General features: G+C 41.5%; 1 long non-coding RNA gene across 1 annotated transcript; it reads right to left on the minus strand.

The window, feature by feature from the left end:
• Positions 1-3695: 3695 nt before the first annotated feature.
• On the minus strand, positions 3696-8593 carry LOC137210959 (uncharacterized). Its single transcript, XR_010936824.1, has 3 exons — positions 8073-8593; positions 4467-7380; positions 3696-3901 (listed from the first exon to the last, which is right to left on the minus strand). It is a non-coding gene; the product is annotated as an uncharacterized lncRNA (long non-coding RNA).
• Between the last annotated feature and the right edge of the window lie 9298 nt (positions 8594-17891).

Consider the following 17891-nt stretch of genomic DNA (forward strand, 5'->3'; position numbering starts at 1 on the left):
TGAGAATGAGAGGCTGGAGGTTTGGGGAGAGCATGGATGTGGGTGGGAGGTACAACCCGTCCTAGAGAGAAGGCAGTTCCTGGAGGATTCTAAGAAAACCTAGTTGCTGATTCAAAACCAGGGGCTCCTGGTACATGATGACTTCCTCTTCAGGGCCTTGCCTGCTGTCTCCTGGGATGGAATTGTGCCTCAAAGCTTAGCCCTTTTTTCCGGGCCCTTCCTGACTGCCAGGCCTGCTCCTCAGGCATCCAGGATGCTGTCTCATCCACCTGATGATCTGGGTGCGAGCTTCTGGCTCCATCTGGCCCCTCATCTTTCTCCAGGGCCCTGCAGCCTCCTAAGGTGCTGAATTGCAGCATTCTAACCAGGCACCCGGGAAAGGCTTCACCTTCCCCCCCCTGCTCCCAACTGATGTTCTCTACCTCTCTACCTGTGGTGGGAGTTAGAAACGAGCTGGGTTTCAACTCACAGTCGTTTTTGGTCCAAGGACTGTCAGGCTGGACACCTGAGGAGTTGGAGGCATGATGCTTGGTTCTGTTTCTTTCCCTTTCCATTGCCAGGTAGGAGGAAAAAAGGCTTTGCCAATGGGTATCTGCATCTGTTTCTTCCCACCCTTGGATTTCTTCAGTGGCTTTTAGAGGAATAAGTAGGAGCTTTAGCAAATTTAATTTTAATAAAACTCACTTATTAAACATCTTTTATCCTCAAAGTGGTATTCTAGGCCCTGGACGTGGGGAAGCAGGGGTGGGGGCCCCAGGGATTGGGGAATTCCTATCCTCACTGGTTCCTGAGCTCACCATACTGGCTTAGAGAAGGACTGAATATTAATCTTTTAATTTAATGCAGAAAGGTCAGATTCTTTTAATGAGTTAAATATTTTCATAAATAAAGAAGCTTATATATTTGTCTAAGCGGTAGTCATGCTCAGATATACAGATTTGTATGTGTCCTGAATAATCAATCCCAAATTACCAACCACCTGTGCGTGCAGATGACGGTCATCATCCAGGCCTACTCTTCCTTCCGTCAGAGCCCCTGGCATTACTATGGGAGCCAGGGAAAGCACATCCAAACTTTTCTTTTTTTAAGACACCTGTAATTTCAGAAATAAATAAGCCATACATGGCAAATAAAATATGAAAAGATGCCCTACATCATATGTCATCGAGGAATTGCAAATTAAAACAATGAGATTTTACTACATACCTGTGAGAATGATGAAAATCAGAACACTGACAACACCAGATGACGGTGAGGATGTGGAGCAACAAGAACTCTCATTCATGGCTGATGGGAATGCAAAATGGTGTGGCCACTTTGGAGGACAGTTTGACAGTTTCTCATAAAACTAAACATAGTCTTACCATTCAATCCAGAAATTGAGCTCCTTGGTATTTACCCAAAGGAGTTGAAAACGTATGTCCACACAAAAGCCTGCACATGGATGTTTATAGAAGCTTTATTCATAATCAACAAAACTTGGAAGCAACCAAAACGCCGTTAAGTAGGTGAATGGATAAACTGTGGTACATCCAGGTAATGGAATATTATTCAGTGATGAAAAGAAATGATCTATCAAGTGATGAGGAATCTTAAGTGCATGTTACTAACTGAAAGAATCCAATCTGAAAAGGCTACATACTGTATGCTTCCAATTATATGGCATTCTGGAAAAGGCAAAATTATGGAGACAGTAAAAAGATCAGTGGTTGCCATGGGTGGGGAAGAGGAGAGAGGAATAGACAGAGCACAGAAGATTTTAGGGAAGTGAAAATACTCTGTATCATGTTTTAATGATGAATATATGTGATTATACATTTGCCCAAACCCATAGAATGTATAACACCAAGAGTGAACTCTAATGTAAACTGTGGACTTTGGGTGATTATGATGTGTCAGTGTAGGTTCATCCTTGGTAAAAAATGTACAAATACAGTGACTGATGTTGATAATGGGGGAAGCTATGCATATGTGGGAGCAGGGGGTATGTGGGCAATCTTTTTACTTTCCTCTCAATTTTATTAGTCTTTTGAGACTATTTTCAGCAGGTCTACACTTATGGGAGGGTGATGGTGTGTGATTGGGCAGTCCCACATTCACGTGGATTATTTGGGCAGATCACGTTCAACCCAAGCATCTGAGAGAGCAGCTCTGAGCAGGGGCACATCCTGTGGATCCCAGAGAGGTCTCGGCGGGGGAGAGCAGGTCCTGAGTGGAGTGATATGTGGGCACCCTGCTGATGAGGTCTTTTAGGAGGAACACGGAGAGGTAGGAAAGGGCTGAAGAAAGGCAAGTTAAATGAGGCTAAAGCCAAATTTGTCCTGTTTCCGAAGTTGTTGGGAGATGGCTCTGAGCCAGGAAAACCAGAGGAAGTTGATTTTCTCTTTTTGTTTTTCTTCCTTTCACCCAAATAACCCCCAGAAATAGGATTCAACTACATTATGGGTTAAATAGGCACTGTAAAATTGGTCTGGGGCTTGATCACCGTGTGGGATTTTGTTCTCTTGGGAAATAAGTTCCAACTTCCAAATGACTGACTTAAAGAGGCCACTTTTAAAAGTAGCAGGTTGCTTACTCCTACATTCACTTTTGTATGTGTGTGTGTGGTATGCGGGCCTCTCACTGTTGTGGCCTCTCCCGTTGCGGAGCACAGGCTCTGGACGCGCAGGCTCAGCGGCCATGGCTCACGGGCCCAGCCGCTCCACGGCATGTAGGATCTTCCCGGACCGGGGCACGAACCCGGGTCCCCTGCATCGGCAGGTGGACTCTCAACCACTGTGCTACCAGTGAAGCCCCTACATTCACTTTTAAAGGAACTTGTAACTAAATATTAAGCTTTCCAATTGTGAGAGTTTGTGATTTTGATCATTCTAGACTCTTGACTTCATTAAATAAATTTTTCACTCTTTCTGATTTCTTGGTGGCAAGCTCTGAATACACTGTATATACTGACATTTCTAAGTTAACTTTTAAGAAAAGCTCTATGTTTTACCAAAATCATGAAGTATCTATATTAAAAAAAAAAGTGAATAACCTAGTATAGAGATAATATGGTTATAGATAATATGGTTATAGAGAACTAAAGAACAGATTAACTTTTCATTAGAGCTAGGAATACACTTAAGCTAAAATATTAGTTGTCAGTGTGGTCTGATTTGAGAAGCCCACAAAACTCCAGTGGGCCAGGTCTCTCCTACCTTCTCGAAGCACACGATGGAGATTACATCATCTTTATTTCATTCTCAGGTTCAGGTGCTTCACTGCCAAAGGACTCTTATATGGTACTGGAGGGAAAACTGAGTTTACTCGTTAGTGTAACGTGGCCAGCAGGGCCTGTCCTACTAACTTAGGATGAAATGAGATGATGTATATGAGCACATGTTGTATGTTATAAAGTATTTTTAAAGCTCACATATCTGTAGGGAGCAAATAATTAAGCAGCAAAATCCAGCCGCCTTACATAGGGGAAATTTCTTATAGTGTGACATGAGAAATAACAGTGATAATAACTTCCAGGCAATAGAATGAGTTTTGTTTTATTCTGTTTTGTCTTTGCTTTTATTTTGTTTTGCTTTATTTTTTTTTTGTAGCTCTCAGCCTGAAGTTATTTTCTGTCCCCTAAAGGGTATGTTTATATATGTGTGTGTGTGTGTATATATATATATATACAATTTGCAAGAAAACAGAGCCTAAAATAAAGATTACGTGCCAACACTTTATTAAAGACGGAATCCTAGGAATGCAGGAGTGAGAAAGGAAGTGGGGTGAGGTGGGGAAGGAGAGTGAGCAAATAGAAGGGAGCGTGTTCTTGAGATGCCTGCGCTTCGTGATGAACTGCGTGCTTGGTGCCCCAGAAAGCTTTGGAGGATTCATGCTGCTACCGCATCTCTCAAGAGTCTCTCTGGAGGGAGAATAGGAGAAGAATTATTTTACTGACTTCCATCTCCTATTGGGTGAAACTCACCTCTGTAGTACATGCACACACTTCCTTCCTCAGTTACACACCTGTACACACTGAGCAGCCACAGGGAAGTGCCAGGGTACCTGCAAGGCCTGGGTGTAAGGTGAGGCAGCCACACAACCAAAGACATGCAGCCCAGGCCCTGGGTCTGGAGAATATGTAGCAGCCCCAAGCAGGCCCCGTGACTGTAAGCAACACCAAGGCGCGTGTGTGGGTCTAGGGTGATGCGGGAACCATACATTATAAAACACGGCATCGAGGGGCTTCCCTGGTGGCGCAGTGGTTGAGACTCCGCCTGCCGATGCAGGGGACACGGGTTCGTGCCCCGATCCGGGAAGATCCCACATGCCGTGGAGTGGCTGGGCCCGTGAGCCATGGCCGCTGAGCCTGCGCGTCCCGAGCCTGTGCTCCGCAACGGGAGAGGCCGCAGCGGTGAGAGGCCCGCGTACCGCAAAAAAAAAGAAAAAAAACAAAAACAAAAACAACACAGCATCGAGGAAGTCACCTTAGATCATTTCTGCTGCCTCTTCTGCTGAGTGCGCTTCTGAGAAGGGAGGGCATTTTTGGTTCTCACATGCAGAGCTGTGTAGCAGCTGACAGTAATGGAGATAATTAGAGGTATGGGGTTGATCACAACTTGACCTATAATGAGCAGTTTGAGTAGTTGTGACAGAGAGAGTAAGATCTTTCTGTAAAGCAATATTTCAGATATTATACAAGGGAGCAACTTGATAGAGATGAGTGTGACAGGGACAAGAACGCAGGAAACAAGATGAGTCACTGATTCAGAGAAAGATCCCAAAGAGCAAGAAAAGATGGTTCTAGTGCCAGTTAAGCTTCATCAGGCCTTAGTATCACAAGTTACTGAAATGTCGTATTGATTTTTTAGTATCTATGTATAATGTATGTTTTTACTCATGCAACAGATATTTATTGAGAGCCTACTGGAGGCTGGGCTCTATTCTAGGCTTTGCCCACTCAGCAGTTTCTGCCCTCTTGGCACTTAGATTCCAGTGCAGGAAGACAGACAGTAGCGTGTCAGAAGGTGGTGAATGTCGTGAAGAGAAATAAAGCAGGACAAGAGAGAGGGTGTGTGTGGTGGAGAGGCAGGAGTTGCTATTGCTATAGAACAGTCAAAGAAAGCCTCTGTGGTAAGGCAACATCCCAGCAGAGACCGATATGTGTATATTTAATAGTGTCATCCAGATATTCTCAATTTTACTGTCATCATAAATGTCTGAACAGAAGAAACTCTTTATGTTATTATCCAAAAGAGATATCTGAAAATGGTAGAACCCACTGGCAACTGCACTCAAGATCCTGGTTTCTATGACCCAGTAATAGTAACTATGCAAAAAATCATCTGGGCAGGTAGGAAGGACTTGCCCATGGACGGTTGTGACACACAGCAAAGTGTAGCTGCCAGATGGGACAGGACACCAGTCAAGTATGGTTTAAGGTTGAGTTGGGAGAGAAGAAAAGTCCCATCCGTGGTTGATAGCTATAGGCCTGAGGACTTGTTTTGAGGATGTTTTATTTGGCTTAAGGATAGTTAACATTTATCATCTGTTGAATGTTTCAAAAGTTTCTTGAGTTAGTGTGCCTTTGGGTCATGTGTGTGTAACTGCAGCCCGCTGGAGTGGGCTGTGAATTCGTGGTATACCAGCACGGTGGAAGCAACAGTAAGCAAGACAAAAGGCACCATCGTGGGGGACGAAGGCAGTTAGAGAGTCTCATGTGGACCTGAGTAATACACTCCAAAATGTGACTACAACAAGCTTACCCAGCCTCTCTTAATCTATCTTCTGGCCCTGACACATGCTTCAGTCATTTCTATCACGTGGGACTTGGAAGTGTGTGAGACGTGGTCCTCAGGAAGGTGAGGAGTAGATGGGACACTCGCTATGGTTGAGGACCCCAGGGACCAGTGGAACTGGGGAAGCATTAATAAACAGGCACTTCTGCATCATGTGAAAACTGCATCTCTCAACATCAGAATGAATGTTAAATATGTGGAAAGAAGTAATAAGGCAAAAATCCAGATAATGCACACACGTGGGAATACACACCTGGATAGAACCAAAAGGGGTATCCTGACCGTTGAAGAGCCACTGCAGTGCGTCTGTGTGTGTTTGCTTGGAGGTCTAGGCTATTTTTCAAGGTTTATAAATTGGCTATAAAAATGTATCTGTGAATTTTAAGTTTCAGCCTGAGAGAAAATTTTGGCTTTTAAATTCAAACTCACTATTCCAAAACTCATTCTGACACCATTTTAGGGCTTGATGAATTGTTTCAAAGATGTTTATTGCTTTTAAGTCTCTGTTTTATTGCCAAGCTTGTAATACGTAAACTGCTTTGAATTTCGTTAAGATAGTGAGTGATTAGGCAATGACACGACTTTAAAACAGAAAACAGCCAAGAGATTTAACTGGATTCAGAGAGAAGAATAGTACATTTTATGTAGGTAGGCTGTTTCTAACAATTAAAATATGCCTCCTCTGGATATGTGTTTCCATCGTGCAACATAATAAGAGAGCTCCAGGAAAAGCACTGTGTTCTTTGAAGAAAGGGTAACAGTTTGCTCTGTATCAACAGCAATATTGTGTATTTCAAACAGCTTTCGGCTGGGATCTCTAAGTTCTGTACAAATATTAACCAGACTACCTAATACAGAATAGATGTTGCAGTAGGTTGAGAGCTACATGCTCTTGAAGCTGGCTCAATTTCTTATGACCCAAAGTCAAGTGGCTCAGAACATCTGGGTGCTTCTCAGGTCAAGAGCCTCTTTAAACTGCCAAACTCATTGTCAAGTATCTGACTGCTTTCAGATATCACAACTATACAACTTGATGCATCCTAGGATTTTAGATTTCTGATTGCAAGTTATAAAAATCAACTGAGGGCTTCCCTGGTGGCGCAGTGGTTGAGAGTCCGCCTGCCGATGCAGGGGACACGGGTTCGTGCCCCGGTCCGGGAAGATCCCGCATGCCACGGAGCGGCTGGGCCCGTGAGCCATGGCCGCTGAGCCTGCGCGTCCGGAGCCTGTGCTCCGCGACTGGAGAGGCCACAACAGTGAGAGGCCCACGTACCGCAAAAAAAATAAAAATAAAAATAAGTGCAATACTTAGCAACTTAAAGCAACAAACATATACAATCTTACAGTTTTTGTGGGAGCAGGCATCCAGCTGTGGCTTAGCTGGGTGCCTCTTCCTCACGGTCTCCCACAAGGCTGCAGTCAAGGTGTTAACTAGAGCTGAGTCTTATCGGAAGATTCTTCTGAGAAAGGATTTGCTCCTCAATTCACGTACATGGCTGCTGGTAAGATTCAGTCCCTTGCAGGTTGCTGGGCACACCAACTATGGACTTCCCACAGTTCCTTGCAACATGGCCTCTCCATAGGGCAGCTCACAATATTGCACCTGGTTTACATACAAAGAAAGTCGCAAGAGAGGGAGAGTGAGAAGTTGCTGTCTTTTTGTAACCTAATCTCAGAAGTGACATACCATGACTTTTGCCTATTCTCCTTGTGAGAAGTGAGACACTAGGTTCAGTGCACACTCAAGGGGAAGAGGGCAGGAATTCCAGTATATAGAAAGCACTCGGAGCCTTTTAGAGACTGCTTATCCCACCCTCTCTTTGTCTTTCTCCCAACTCCAAAGTCGTTAGCAAAGGCTTCTTTTTGACCCAGCTAGGATCCTGTGCCTGTTGTTCCAATGAGCTGTAGGGGGATTGAAGACTCATGGTGTAGACGGTGTGCCAGGTGGGCACAGTAGTCAGGCGAGACAAAGGGAACCATCCCGGATGAAGAAGGCAGTTAAAGAGTACCAACCTGAATAAAACACTCCAAAATGTGACCGCAACAAATTTACTCAGTCTTTCTTTCTTAATGGGAATAAAATTTCCAAGCAGATAATTCATCTCCCCAAAAGACTGGTTCTGTGCAGGCGGATTTTCTGAATAATTCAGATGTTTGAAGCCCTTAATCCTAAAGTATATATGTAACTAAGTCTAAAGTACGTTTTAAAGAATTCATAATATGTGCCATTATCCTTTTTTGATTTGTTTTTCATTGTTAAAATTATGCTGTATACATATATAAGATAAATCTTACCATTTTATGGCTAGGATTCTAGCCTTCTAGCAGTTCACTCAGGGACGGAGTAACCTGTGGCTTCTTTGGCCTCTTCAAGTGGATTCCCTGAGCTTGGCTGGGCTGGGAAGGAGCAAAGTATGAAATTTTGTAGAGGAGCGGTGTCATGGTAGGTGACAGTATCCAGTGGTGGAAGGGCTACCTGGGCTGTTACAACTCATTCAGCTCACCATCCCATGCTGCTCCCATCCCAAACTGTACTCTAATCATAGCTGTTATGTAGGGTAGGCTAAACTGCTTACACAAAGACTCAAGGTACAATAGCTCAACATAAGGGAAGTTTTCTTACCCCCTCTGACAAGCTCAGATTCATCCCAAATGAAAACATGTCCTGTATTCCAGAATATTTTCGTGAGAACCTAGAAATCACTTAGTGTTGATGTGAAATCAGTAAAAGCCAATGCTCTTGGCAAAGGGCTGAAGTCATTTCTTTTTCATGGGATATGGGGCAAGGGTTTGGGCCTAGTTATGATAACTCAAGTCAGGGCTATGCATGGAAGAGGAGGCTTCACTTAATATTCCTGTTAACATTTCTATATATATTTTTATTATAGTTATGTCCATAAATTCATTTTTTGTAAGCTCCCACTAAAAGAATGGAAATACTTAAGTTTTTCTACCTAAATAGCTCATTAGGATTTCAGCCTGTAACATTTTCACAGACAAGTCATTATTTCTGATGATTTCACACTGTGATGTACAGCTGCATCATGACAGCATGGGGCCAGTGAATATTAGGGTTAGGCTGGGCCATCCATTATCAATTCCTGTTTTAGCTGCTTATTGATGCCCTCCCCCTGCCCAGTGCATGAATGAACCCCTGACATCCCATGGTTTTTTATCATACTCAGCATTATTCTTTAGAGAAACTAAAAAGTTTGCTCCGTTTTGCTCAGTCATTATTATTTTTCCCCCTCAGAGTGATAAATGGTGGAATAGAGTTCAGTGTGGTAGATGTAGAGTCCTAGAGAACAATCACCTCTGCTGTGAATTCAGATTAATCAAAGAGCCCAAAATAGAGGTCACTTAGCAGTATCCCTAAGGCTTCTTTTAGGTTCTGACTGACATTGCCCTGATTCCAGGGGCAGTGAGAACAGGGAGTCAAGAAGAGAGTGAAGAAAGGTGTCGGTGGCTGATCCCTTTGCCTGTTTATGGGGTACGAAAAGCTCTCCCGAGGGTGCAATAACACACAACATTAACATGGAGGCTATGAAGGTATTTGGAGATGGGACCAATATCCTAAAGACTCAGAATACAAGCATAGCTTTGAAATTAAAAGAAAATCAGAAAATTTCTACTTTGGTTCTCATCAAGGTATAGGAAAACATGACCTCCATGAAATAAAAGAAAAGGTTCCACAAGGAACCTCCTGGATGAGATAAAACAATGGGAGCCTAAACTCCCCTCCAAGACAAGCTGGGGTCTGAGGCACAGGATCCAGGCAGAGTTTTCAGGATGCCAGGTCAGATTTGAAGGGGAGGCAGGATTAGTCTGCCAGTTACAAAGTATGAGGCAGGGGAGGTCCAGTAAGAGCTAAGTAAGCCTGTCCAAAGAGGTCAGCCTGAATAGGGTCGGCAGAAGGGAAGACTCCAGGACCAAGGGCTCAGACAGAACCCGGGGAGGAGCCTTAGATGAGGCCCTTTGTGCTGATGCTTCCTCAGGCACTTGGTTGGGTTCCATCTGACCTCCCCCCACAGGCCGGAAGAAACCTGCCAGGCTCTGAGCTGGTTCAGAGAAGGACTGAAACACAGGATGAGATGATAAGGAAAGAATAAAAGGGATCTAAAAAGCGTAACCGCAGAATTATAACTCCATCGTAGAAACAGCAAAAAGTCAAGCCTTAACCTCTGCCGTGAACTAGCCGTGGCTTATTGAGAAATCAGAGTATGCTTTTGGATCCTTAGTTTCCCCATCTGTAAAGTGGGGCTCAGAATTCAGTGTAAGTCCTCATGTCTGACACAATCAGTAATTTGGTGAAAAAAAATCAGTTCATGTGGGCAGCCTTAAGCAGTTATATGCATTATACCTGAGATATTTTTAAATGTAGAGAAGTATGTTTGTTACCCAGTATTTTGGTGCAGGGTTAATACATTTTTTGGAGTAAGGTTGGAGTCCTTCCTTTATCCTGCAAAAGCAGCACCCATGATGAATTGTCAGTGATCTCATTTTTTTGGTTTTGTTTTTAAATGGAGTGAAATCTCAGACTTCAGTTTAGACACAGTCATTCTAGATCTATCTTCTCACTCTCATGATTTCCACCACCACCCCTTTTATTTTCTTTTTTCATTTGTCTGGCCGGTGACAAACTTGATTAAATTCTTTAAAAAAAATTTTTTTTGTTGACTTGACTTTAAAATGAGTCCTTTCAGATTATGCAACTTAGTTTTCATAGAAACAACAGCTTTCTTTCTTTTTCACTCTATTTCATTATATATTACTATTTCACTAGATTACCTAATTATAATTGCAGCTGGTTTGTGAGCAAATGCAACTGGTGTTTGGCAGGCAAGGAACTCAAGTGGTGAGAGCAGAAGCCAGTGAACATGCAGAAGAACGGCCTCCCACTGGCTGCAGACATCTGCTGGCATATGGAGAGAACAAAGAACATCAGTCATTTCAGTTTAAGTGAAGATGTGTTAGGAGTACTTCCAGTGAACCTCCTAACATTATCATGGGGATTAAAGGAGAAGTTCATGTTGAAGTCTTGTCCAGTGGCTCGTGCTCAGTAGAAGTTGGTTCCCTTCCTTTCCTTTAGAAGCCTTCCTAGCACAATGTCTTGCAGAATGGTGATTCCTGTACAAGGAAGTCAGCTTGTTAATTATGTATTCAAGGCTGTGATTTGAAATTTCAGTTCCTTTATGCCTCCTATGCCACTGCTTTAAGCACATCAATCTGTCTCACAATCCTGGACGGTCTTTCCTCTCCCTGCTCTAGGGCTATCCTGTTGAAGTTTGATTTCCATGACTTTGGAAATGCACAACTTACTGTTCAGGCTAAACTGGTGGAACGCTAATGTCAGGCTTCCAGAGCAAGTTGTTGGGGAGGCTGCCCTTTAAAGGCTGATGGATCTGGAGTTCCATGTGATTTTGTTCCAGGCCTATGGGGTATGTAGAGCTGCTTTCGATGTTCTGTGACGTTTGACAGTAGAGTCTTCAAAAAGTCAAATAGGATAAAGTGTCCACCCATGAGGTGGCTGTGCAAAGATCACACTGGGGAGACGTCGTGCTCTTCATTTGTAAAGTATTTTGCTTCACAAGGCACTTTCCGTACGGGTACAACAAAAGGAAGCGAACGTGAGGTAGGCGAATGTGCTTTCTACTTCTGATGAGTCTGAGTTTCCTTATCCTGGCTCAGCAGGATCTGGGCTGCACACACTCCCGAACGCCCCTTCCATTCTTCCAGGGAGCCTCCTCGGATATGTTTATAACTGGACAGAAGGAAGAAATATTAAAAGCCCCATAGAGCTGCTCACCCCTTATCTGGGTGCTTAAAGAAAGGGTAAAGTTTTGTTCCGCCAGCCAAGTGAATTGAACTGGAGTGCTTGGCAGAACTAAGTCAGAAAACTGCCTCTTTGTGGCAGCATCATTCCATGGCCATGCTTTGAGGGCTGTCGTTTCTCTGGTTCTTTGTGCAAGACATCTGGCTACTCTGTAAAAGAACTAAAACTCTGTGAGGCTCTTCCAGTGGTCCACCACAGCCATCGAGAGATTCATTACACGTAGGAAAGGAGCACCCAGTGCCTGTTCTCCCTCTTCTAATCCATTAAAGGGGAGTAGCAAGCTCAGAGGAGGTTCCCATCTTCTCTTGAGTGGGAAAGAGACTCTTTCACTCATAGTCTCTTGAGATGTGATTCGGCATGCATAGAGAGTATAGGAGTTTCTTACAAATATGTTGCCTCCATAGCCGTCAGCAGGGTTTGCTGTGTCTCTACTCTGGGCAAAAGCAAGCCCTCACTGCAGGAAACTTCACAGACTTCTCTGGAAAAAAACATTAAGATGGCATAGTGGGAAAAGAAAAGAAGAGCAAAGGAAATAGGTCCTCTAGGCCCCAATTGCAAATTTCATTTCTTACATCATTTTGCATGTATCTGGCTGGGGGTAAGGTGGAACCCGGAAGGATGAGGTCATGCATTCAACCCCACTGCTTCTCTCCTCAGCTGTGACTATGAGCTCACAAGGTGAACTTGTGGTTCACAGGATGGGATCCCTAGTGGGCACATACCACTTTGCAAAGTTTATTTAAAACATACAGGGAAGACACCTAATGCTTTTATGAGGACTGTTTTTCTGAGTAAGAAAACAGAATCTTCTGAGGAATCCTTAACTTCAGTGGGAGAAACCCATTATTTCTGGGCCCAAGTTTACCTATTTTGTTGTTGTTATTGATACTGCATAGCTTTTGGAAGCTACATCACCTTAACTTAAAGAGAAACTTCTTAATGATGAAACTAAGCAAGAAATCAAAAATTCCCCAAAAAGAAATTAAAATTTTAAGGATCTGTAAAAGTCTCAGCCTTACATGGCCTAATTGTCTCTGTCAAGACTTGTCCCAGCAAAAGACCATCTTTTAGTCTTAAAATGCTTCAGGGACTTATGGGTATGCACTGTCCTCTGAAGCCCATGTCACCAGAGACATATGGGAACAAACTTGATGACCTCAAAATGGCCTGAGTTTAAAAACTGGTTAACTATTAATCTCAGTAAACTCACTTTTGTTTTCTTTTACATTTAGTTAGTAAACAGATTTTATTGTTGTAATAATGGCTTATGTTTCATCCTGCATGTCTACTCTATTGAATTAGAAATCTGAAGTGCTGAATTATGATGTTTTGGATCATAAAAGCTGCCAGGTAACCACGATTCTAATACCTTTGAGAGGAGTTGACAAAAGGGATCTTTGTACTGCAGATTTTCCTGTATAAACTCCAAGATACAAAGAAAATCTCTAGCCTCAGTTTTAACAAAACTGATAGCCAATCTGAAACGTGTCTAATTTTGGATGACTTAAAATTACTAGATGGTTAATACTTCTGTTATTAACCTGCTATCCTAAAATAAGGTTGCTTTTATTGCAAAAGCTTATTTTAAAATTAGTACTGTGAGATTCGCCATTTTTGAGTTTGTAGTTTTTAAATGACTGCTTATTTCTTTTTAGAAACTTTTCCTGTGATAAAATAAAATGTAACAAGAGGGCACCTGGGACTCATCTCATCTTCCAAGAGTTGGTGATATTCGCAGCTTTCTTGTTCAGTTATAATTTAAGCCTCTTTGGTATCTTTAGTACTAAATTATTACATGAACCTTAAACACAGAGTAGCCAGACAGCCTATGATCACAGGTTTAAATCTACTGCTCTGCATTATCCTGTCTCACATTCATTATGGATTAATTATTTTTAAATATAGTATTCTTGTTTATAGTTTTATTAGAATCAAGTTGGCTGGGCTTGATAGACCTTCACTTTGTCTTTCCAGCTGGTGTTATCTTGTAATGTGTGAGAGGTATATACAGTAAACAGAATTCTCAGTTTAACATAACGCATGGCTGGATTCGGAATAAGATCCATGTTCTTTTCCAGCTCTTTCCAGACGCACTCAGTTAACTTCTCCATTTTACAGACAGCAAACAGGTCACTTACTGATAAAAGAAGTGTTCTTTTATCACCATCCAAGTATTTACCAATGTCCACTGGACATTGGTAAATACTTGGATGGTGGGGGGGGACGCAAGCTGTGCTGTGGCCTGTGCGATGCCCTGTGCGATGCATGAAGATACCAGGCTGCCAGTTGGTAGAGACAGTTGGAGTCAGTTAAAAACATGGGAAGTTATGATTTAGGTGTACGTGAAATGTGTCTGGGAAATAGAGGCTGAGAAGTTCTGCAGTAGAGTATATCAAAAACAATCTGAACACCCTTGCTTCAGTGGTTTTGTCAGTAATTTTAAGGTGTAATTCTATAACTGCTTCTCATCATTTGATAATACTTTTCCCCCCAGTAAACCTTTTTGACAGCCAAGTGCTAAAAGAAAAATGAAAATGCATGTTTAGTTAAAATGAAGTTCTGATTTTCTATTTCCCAAGGAAGTGATAATAACTGTGTGACTTGCACAAAATATTTATGAACATTTACCAGCCATTATGGGTGTCATAGTGATATCACTAACTATAAGAAAACCAGAAGATAAAACTTTTCTAAAGAAGCAACAATATATACTTCAAAAATTGGTAGTTATTAAAAAATGTCCAAGGATGTAATTTAACATGAACGGTGGCAGGAAGTGTGTTTAATTTTTTTTTTTTTTTTTTTTTTTTTGCGGTACACGGGCCTCTCACTGTTGTGGCCTCTCCCGTTGCGGAGCACAGGCTCCGGACGCGCAGGCTCAGCGGCCATGGCTCACGGGCCCAGCCGCTCCACGGCATGTGGGGTCCTCCCGGACCGGGGCACGAACCCGCGTCCCCTGCATCGGCAGGTGGACTCTCTACCACTGCGCCACCAGGGAAGCCCGTGTTTAATTTTTATTACATGAATTTTCATTTATATCAAATAATTGTTCCTCTAAATTTATTTTTACCCGTTTTAGATTCTTTGGTTTCCTTTGTATACATGAAAAGTAAAAGACAGCTCTTAGTAAATTGGCCATATTTTTGGAAGAAGAACTTGGCAAACAATTGAGGAATGTGAGTTTTATATCAGTGCCATCAAATGATTCAAATAGAAAAATCAGTCAAATTAATTCCAATCACAGCTCAATATTTTCAGCCAATTTATGCAATCAACATAAAGCTCTGAATGCTCATTAAAGAGAAGATAGAATACCTGCAATTACTGTACATTTTATTGTAAATTTAGTTAAACACTTCAGTATTGAAGATAAAATTATTTGAATATAAATTGGTGTAATGCAGTCTCATGGTAAAAAAACAAAACAAAACAAAAAACCACCTCTGATTATAGTGAGAGACTGATCAAGCTGAATCATATTTGGAATTGGTTGTAATGCACACGTAACTAATAGATGGCAGTCCAAACCATCTTAATACTCTACCACTTGAAGTAGAAATCAAGACTTGACAAAATTTACAAATATTTTTCTCTCCTTTGAGGCCTTCTGTCTTCTGGATGTTGACACTCTATTTCAATCTTCTATATCTCCCAGTTTTTCTTTTGTATTTTATCTATTTATCATTTCCTGGTGATTTCTGGGATGGTATGATCTTTCTGGTTCATAAATTCCTTTTTTATGAAATAAAGAACACAAAAAAATGTGTTCTTTATTTCAACTATTATTTTGTTCATATTTAATGTTTTCTCTCAACTTTTTAATATTTTCTGTGGATATAAATGTAAATAATATATAGTGCTTTTTCTAAAAGATTGCATACTTAGAATAAAACAGGTTTCAAGGAACACACATAGGTCTAATCTTTAATCACCAATTCTTTTTTTTTTTTTGTGGTACGCGGGCCTCTCACTGTTGTGTGCTCTCCCATTGCAGAGCACAGGCTCCAGACATGCAGGCTCAGCAGCCATGGCTCACGGGCCCAGCCACTCCGCGGCATGTGGGACCCTCCCAGACCGGGGCACGAACCTGTGTCCCCTGCATTGGCAGGCAGACTCCCAACCACTGCGCCACCAGGGAAGCCCTAATCACCAATTCTTAATTCACATTGTTTTATCCACTATTTCCCCCATATTTGACAATTGAGTACAATCCTTCTTTTACTATGTGCTATGGGTTGAATTATGTCCCCCTGAAAGATATGTTTAAGTCTTAGTTTCCAGTACCTATAAATGTGGCCTTATTTGGAAATAGGGTCTTTGCAGATGTAATCAAGATAAGGTCATACTAAAACCAATGACTGGCATTTTTATAAGAGAAAGGAGAGGGAGTCTTGGATACAGAGATACAGAGAAGACATAGGGGAGAAGCCTGTGTGAAGACGAAGGCACAGATTTCAGTGATGTATCCACAAGCCAAAGAATGCCAAGGATTGCCAGGAGCCACCAGAAACTAGGAAGAGGCAAGGAAGAAATCTGCCCTAAAGCCTTCAGTGGGAACGTGATCCTGCCAATATCTTGATTTGATTTCTAGCCTCCAGAACTCTGCAGATAACAATACTCCAGAGTTTGTTCATTTCTCTATGGAGAGGAACTTCATTACCTGCTTAAATCTGATCAAAGTACATGCTTTGGTTTGCATTCGATAGTTCGCTTTACACCCCAAATTTCTGCCAGATTAATGCTTTTTTTTTTTTTTTTTCCATGTCCTCTTGGCTTTCATAACTTTGCTGACCCTGAATCTAAAGGAAAAAGTAGAAAATTGTGAGCTCTTTGGACAGAGTGTGGGCAGTGGGGGAAACTGACCTAAGTGTCTGATTTATGTGGGTGCCCTCAGCATCTCTCACAGTGCCTTTCACATGCAGGGTGGTAAAAAAAAAAATTATTGACTTTAAAGTCAGTAGGGTGTCTATATACCATAGGAGGATAAAACTACACAAGTGTCTTTCTCTAAATACTGAGGGATGATTTTCCTCTTCAAATTTTATGCAATAGCCCCTTAACAGGGGATTAGACACATGTCCGGTTTTGCTGCAGTGCAGAGTTAGTTACCTAGTCATCAACTGCAATAAGAGATTTCATTATAACTTGAATACTCTTAATTTTTACTAAAATTTTTACACATATATTTGCTCCCCTAAATAATCACGGATTATTTTTCACATTCTATTATTATCTATCACCATCTATGCGTGGAAACCAAGACTCAGCAAGGTTTAGATATTTAACCTAAGTCACAGAACCTCAATTCAAGGCCATGTCCAATACCGCATTTCAACAAAACATTAAGAACTGTGAGAGATACTGAGAAACATCATTTTCATCTCTTTGCCACATTTGTGGTATATGTCATGGACAATGGTTAATGTAAAAATATTTTCTTTTTCCATCTCAAAGTCTGTCCTCTTAGTTTTGTATTACAGAGAAGAGTATATGGCCAGCAGACTAACTGGGAGAACTAATTTGAAGTGGGTCATGAGGTAGAGCAATTTTTTTTTGCAGAAAATGTGAAGTAATCTGCTAAATTTCTTTTGTCAGGGTGGCCAAGATGAGACAATCACTTGGATAGTGATAGATGAGAGAAATTAAAGGAGGTCTTATTTTAGTAACATTCTTTTTTTTTTTTAGTTTATTTAAAAAAAATTTATTGGAGTATAGTTGATTTATAATGTGTTATTTTCTGCTGTACAGCAAAGTGAATCAGTTGTACATATACAATCCACTCTTTTTTAGATTTTTTTGCCATATAGATCATTACAGAGTATTGAATTCCCTGTGCTATACAGTAGGTCCTTACTAGTTATCTACTTTATATAATAGTAGGGTGTATATGTCAATCCCAATCTCCCAGTTTATCCCTCCCTCCCTTTCCCCCTGGTAACCATAAGTTTGCTTTCTACATCTGTGACTCTATTTTTGTTTTCTAAATAAGTTCATTTGTACCATTTTTTTTAGATTCCACATATAAGAGATATCATGATGTTTGTCTTTCTCTGTCTGACTAACTTCACTCAGTATGACAATCTGTACATCCAAGTAACATTCTTGATAATGTAGATGAGCTGTTTTTCTAGCTTTAAACAAATTCAAGAGAGAGGAATTTCCATAGAGAGAGGAAATGTGGGCTCAGCCCTTATTTTGAAAAATGCTTTCCAGTGAGATAAATGCCCACACCATCACGCCATTGACAACAACAGTTACTCACTGGACAGCAACTGCTTGGA

Source organism: Pseudorca crassidens, chromosome 18 (genome assembly GCF_039906515.1).
Source record: "Pseudorca crassidens isolate mPseCra1 chromosome 18, mPseCra1.hap1, whole genome shotgun sequence".
NCBI classification, from domain to species: domain Eukaryota; kingdom Metazoa; phylum Chordata; class Mammalia; order Artiodactyla; family Delphinidae; genus Pseudorca; species Pseudorca crassidens.